Source organism: Pteropus alecto, unplaced genomic scaffold (assembly GCF_000325575.1).
Source record: "Pteropus alecto unplaced genomic scaffold, ASM32557v1 scaffold25, whole genome shotgun sequence".
NCBI classification, from domain to species: Eukaryota; Metazoa; Chordata; class Mammalia; order Chiroptera; family Pteropodidae; genus Pteropus; species Pteropus alecto.
The window spans coordinates 33078544-33084543 of NW_006441955.1; the positions used below are offsets into that span (position 1 = coordinate 33078544).

At 42.6% G+C, this 6000-nt stretch overlaps 1 protein-coding gene across 18 annotated transcripts in view; it reads right to left on the reverse strand.

The window, feature by feature from the left end:
* The window catches only part of KYAT3 (kynurenine aminotransferase 3), a 48059-nt gene extending 46024 nt beyond the window's left edge, over positions 1-2035 (reverse strand). For 9 of the 18 annotated variants that reach the window (XM_015595250.2, XM_015595252.2, XM_015595251.2 and 6 more), the window contains exon 1: positions 1738-2034. The gene's annotated coding sequence lies outside the window, so the exon portion shown is untranslated. Of the gene's footprint in view, positions 1-1737 lie in introns of all 18 variants that reach the window. The other 9 variants (XM_025052017.1, XM_025052012.1, XM_025052011.1 and 6 more) reach the window with 3 other exon arrangements.
* Positions 2036-6000: the final 3965 nt, after the last annotated feature.

Genomic DNA, 6000 nt, shown 5'->3' on the forward strand with positions numbered 1-6000 from the left:
AAATGTCTCCAAAAAAATCTAAGTAGGCTGACAGATACAGATTCAGTACTTCTGCAGCTATATTTTTCCTGCGCTTCATATAAACACATTCTAAGCAGCATTTTTCTAATGCAAGTAACATCTCATAGGTGTGTTCACCAATAAGCTAACTAAATAAATAAATTTAGATGTCATTGAAAAGTTGGAGAAAATCAAAAGATATCTGGCTTTTAATTCTAAACAATATTTTCACCGTATATTTTTTCTAGTTTATCTTTTAAAAACAATTGTGAATCAGAGTGATGTAGTAAACTTGATTATGGCATATTACACACAAGGTAAATTCCCATTCAAATATGCATGACCAAAGAAAACTAAACTATTATCATAGGAACTGACTGTTTAACATGAAGATACAGAAGGCATGTGTGGCAGATTTGGGGGTGACCTGAAGCTAAGAAGGCTGGTGAACGGTTGGGGCAGAATCCAGAGCTAAAATGTAAGCAAGGCCATCAAAAAGAAGTGTGAGAAGTTTGAAGCTCTGGACTTAAATCTAAATGATCAACTTACAGCCACTCTGCATACAGGGATGAGACGTAGGAAGAGTTAATTTCACAAAATGCAGAACATTCAAGTTAACTGCAAGCTCAAGGAAGATTTAAACTGAGGTGACTATAAAAAAGGCTTGTGCTAAGAGACTGACCAAAGGAAAGATTATTTGCACTTCATGCTCTACCTGTTAGCTCACTTCTGGAATCTTTATAAGGTTCAGTGACATATCAGAGGACACGTAGCCGGTAAACAAGGTCCTGGCTGGTTTAGTACAGTGGAACAGTATGTCTCAGAGCTATGCCATTGGAGCAAGAGTGGAAAAAATTAGCTATATTTAGGCGGCACAGTACTTGAGACATGATCCTGAAATTGCTGAAAAGGTGTCCTGTGAAAATGGGATTCGTGTGATTATAAATTCTCGAGGGAAGAAATATGGCTGACTGGTGTGAGCTGCCAGGAATTGAGTTTTGGCACAACGTGAAAAAAATTTTCTAATGGTTGACCTGTACCGTTGTTGCCAGGTGTGGTCGTGAGGAAGCATCCCCACTTCCAGCCTCCGATAGCAGCGGAGGAGCTCACGCACCGGGGCGCAGGAGGAATGACTTTTGTACCGGGTGCGGGGCTCGCACTCCTAAAGCTGCTTGGACTCCAAAAGCAACAGGTTGGACTGCTTTTCTTTTTTGATTAAAAACTTTAGATTCACTAAGATTCATTCACGTGACAGATTAATACTTTGTCTTATTTTTTATTAAAAATTCTGGTTATGGATGAACCGCAGTCGGTGTTACCCCTTCCCACGTTGTTTTCAAAATACCCGAAATGCAAAATCAAGAGCAAAAGTGGCAATCGATGACCAGGGTCCAAGGATCACATCTCAGAATCCAAGCACCTCGGTGCCATTCCCTTTCCAGAGAAAACTGTTAATTACAGCGCAGACGCACTGCAGCCACGCCCACGGTCCTCTAGGGTGGGATCCAGGCCCAGCCCCGCGCGAGCGACTTAGGCTCCGGAGGGCGAGTCCGAGTCTTGAAGCAAATCCAGCCCCGGTTCTTCCTCCCAGCCACGCCTGGCGCGCAGCTCCTGCAACCGCAGGCCAGCTGACCTCCCCCCTTCCCGGCCTCGCTCCGCACCGCTCCGCACTGCTCCGCACGTCCGCACCGCAACCTTCACTCCGCACTGGGGTGCCCTGCCTCGCCGCCCACTTACCTCTCGAAAGCGACAACCCTGCCTCTCAAGCTCGAGTCCCCCCTGGGATCAGGGGCCTGGGGTTAAGTGATTCGGACGTGGGGCCAACGCCTGGGCGGGACTCACTCTAGGGTGATTCAGAGCGTGGATTGGCTGAGGGGCGCGGCCGTGATCGCGGACTGGGTGAAACCGGACTTGGGGTGGGCATGGAGGCGGTGAAAGGTGCAGGGCTGTAGGTGCACCGGAATAGGGCCGAGGATTGGTTATGGGGTCTGGACTGAAGACGCTACTGGCTGTGAAGACAGCCGGGATCGGGGACTGGACTGGGCAGGTGGAAGTGCCGGCCGGATTAGGTCTGCGGAATGGAGGCGCGTTTGGGTAAAGGAGTGCGATGGGGCGGGGACTTGGATATAGCCGGGGACTGGGTGTGAAATTTCGACCCAGGACTCTAATTGGGTATGTGTAACTGATTGGTTTGGGGCGGATTATAGGAGGAGGATTGATTTGGAAGAAAACGCATGCTATGGGAGCACAGGATTTAGGCTAGAGGAATAGTTGGAATAATGTTGAAAGCTGCGTGAGAGAGGGCAAGGCTTGAAAATTGTGCAAAAAGATTTATCACCTGTGATGGGGGCGAGGGGGAAAAGGCAGAACTTTCTATTCCTGAACAGTAAAATGAATTCAGTCACAAAACCGAGAACAAAAGAGAGATGTGACTGAAGGACGAGTGTAAATAACACTTTAAAAATGAATAAGGAACATTGGCTAAGAGAAATAGGAATACTGTGAGATATTCTGTTGTAGCCGCCAGCCCCCGAAAGACACACGGACCACCAGAAATCAGTGAGTTATAGGAAACCTGCTCTTTATTAAGCCAGCTGGGTTTGCCAGGGGTATGCAGACCCCAAATTAAGCAGCCCCGAAATGTAGAGGTACAGGGTTTTTAAGCCCTAAATCCCATTCCTCATTCTGTCTTAAACACAAAGGTCTGTTTTTCTCCTATTCACTACCTGTCAACCCACAGGTCAGGTGTGCAGAAGCAGAAAGCTTATTGTTAGAATGTTATGTTCCCATGGGTGATAGCCTATGTTCCTATGGGCAATAGCCTATGTTCCCATGGGCCATAGCCAGGCAGTAATTTTCCAGCCAGCATAATTCCTTTCGGGAGGGCAGTGTTAGCGAAAGGAGAGCTTCTGTTAAGAATTCAGTCTCATAATTACATTTTCTTCTGCTCCTATTTTAAGAAGATGAGAGAATAGATAGAGTGGGAATGGCAGTGACAGTGTCAATCAGACCTAGGGGAAAGAGCATATAATCTTTGGTTGAAGGAATATATCGTTCACCTAGATACAAGGACTATGATAAGGCGAATGGAGAAATTGTATACTATAATCACCTCTTGGATTGTGAGCTGTTGTGAGTGTGACACAAACTTCATTTATTTAATATAGCTTTTTTTTTTTCTGATTCAAGCAGGCTTTGCCTAATATAATAGCATTATGACTCATTTTCTTTTTCCTCCCTTATCCATCCACCTTAGTATGATTACTCCCTTACTCATTAAGCCTTAGGACAGAACTTTTTAAGAATAATGCATCAGGTCTATTGATCACAAGAACAATAAGTTTCAGTTAAACTAAAGATAACTATCTTAGCTTCAGGTGCATTTCAGCCCCAGGCCTATGGAGGCAGAACAGCTCCACTGACCACCTTCCCCTGAGACCAGACTGGGTGATACCATGGCCGACTCCAGAACCAGACACGATAATCAGTTTCCCCAGCCCCAACCAATTGGTAGCACCCATGACACCAACTCTCTTAGTTTACATGACTAATGAGTCTCCCCCTATTTTAACCTGTCCCCTAGAAGCCATCAGGGGCCAGATCTGCATCTCCTGGGCTTGCAACTCTCTAAAATAAGCCTTTACTTTCTTTGCTGCAAAACCTGGATGTATCTCATTGGACTTAGATACATGCAGGCAGACAGATCTCTTTGGTAACATGAGGGGCATTCATTAGTCAATAATCTCAGGCCGAAAGATCACCGGGAATATACCTGTAGTCAGAAAGTTGGGTTTATTACTCATTGCAATGAGGGAGAACACACACCTTGGAGAATCATGGGGCATTTCAATAACAGTGTTAGGAATGACTTATTATAAAGTTTAGGCTTATATTTGGTGATTTCGGGACAGGGTTTAATGAAATGGAAATTCATTCTGTTTGGGATGCTGTCAGGATGTGGGGGTAATTCCAAGATTGGGTATCATAGTACAGCTTATATAGAAGAAGGGAGAAAAATTGAAAGGCTAGATCTGATTGGTAAAGAAGCAACAGTTTCACTACCTGGGAGAGGAGGAAGTTTGGTATTTTTATAGTTTGCAAAGTGACTTCGTTTTTGTCTGTTTAGGCAAGATTATGAAGTGATCTTGTCTGTTGTCTACTTCATCAGTATCACAGAGTGACTTTGTCTGATGTCGGTGTTCTGTCAGGTTGTTATGTTTTACAGGACACACAGTGGCTAGTTCTTAACAACACTGAAGGCGTAAAGGTGTTAGCTCAGTTCCCAATGACAGGTGCTGCTTTTCTTTTTCTCATGTTGAACAGATATGACTTGAGTACATAGGTGCTGAGGCTACTGGGGAAAATGAGGCAGAGAAAGTGTGTGTGTGTTAAAACTTGCAGAGGGAGAAACAGACAATAGATAATTAAATATATACATATGACTTCAGAGGGTGATAAGTGCTATGAAAGAAGCAATGTTGAGTGGAGACAGCAGTCAGTTTGAATAGGATGGTCAAGAAAGCCCTTTTTAGAGGAGCTGACGTTTGAAGCCAGAATTGAATGATGGAATGATGAAGAAGCAACCTTGCAAAAAATGATTCTGGAAAGGAAAATGGCAGTTGGAAGGGCCCTTATATGGAAACAAACTTGACATGTTCAAGGAATAAGAGAGACCAGCATGTCTAAAACGTAGTGATCCAGGGAGAAAATGCTTCCATATTAGGGTGGACAGGAAGATAGGGGCTAAGTCATGCAGAGTTTTGAAGACAACAGACAGGGGTTTAGATTTTTTTTCTGAAGCAGCCATTGATAAGCAGAAGAATAATGTATAATTAATTAAATTTTAAAAAGAGACTCTAGTTGCCTTGGAAATGAGACTTGCGGGTAGGCAAGAGTAGAAGTAGGAAGATCTGTTAGGAGGTTGTTAGAATTAGAGATGAGTTTGGCTGGGACTAGGGTGGTGGCAGAAGGAGGGCTAAAGATCTCCACATTCATTATACTGACATTCACTCATTTCTTTTACTTTAGCATTGTCCCTCCACCATCAACTGTGCTTGATTTCTCCTATTATAGATGCTCTCTGTTTACCTTCCCCAGAGTATAAACTACTACTAATCTCTTGCTGAGATAAAGCGGGGCAAATTGGTGGGACTATGAGGGACCAGGGGTGGGGATCTGGAGATCTGCTTGTTTCTTAGACCTTTAAACGATTCTCCTGTATTTAATCTTGAACCTTTGGAGAGTTCACGAATAAAGCTAAAAAAGGTTTATTCATGACTGGTCTAGGATTTAGCTTATTTAAATCTGTTTTCAGTTACCACCTGTCCATTGGCTTTCTAACTTCTGTAATTTTGTTGCCACTGTCATTCCTCTTATTGTTTTTGTTCTCATGGGGCTTAAAAGAATCTTCTTATTCTTATTTTAAGAAGTAGAGAAAAAATAGAGAGAGAGAATGTAAATGTGTTTGATTTGCCATCTGTTGTTATTGTTGTTATTCATTTACACACATGTTCATTAAATAATGGAATGACCAAATGCCGGGCATTTGAATGCTTTATTCATACGGCAAGACTTGTGTTAATTTTTTATACTCAGGTTGGTATTTAAAAGAGAAATATAAGTGACTCTTTGGAATTAAGAGCTAATAGGTATATTTTCCTTATGTCTTCTACTGATTTGTTTTCTGAAAAAAAGACAGTATCTCCCTTATATAGATAAAGCTTTTTCCATTTCCGTATACACAGACTAAAAATATTCTGAAATATAGCAGAGAGAAGGCAGTATAGTATGGTAAGTAAGCCAGACCAACTGGTGGTTCATATCCCAGCTCTGCAATTTTCTAGCCGTATGATTTTGGGCAAGTTATTTCATTTCCATGCTTCAATTTCCTCATCTGTAAAATGTGGATAATAGACCCTTACTTATAATGCTATTGTAATGAAAAAACTTAGAACTGTGCTTGTTTCTTAGTAAGTATTATAAAATTGTTCCCTAAGAAAA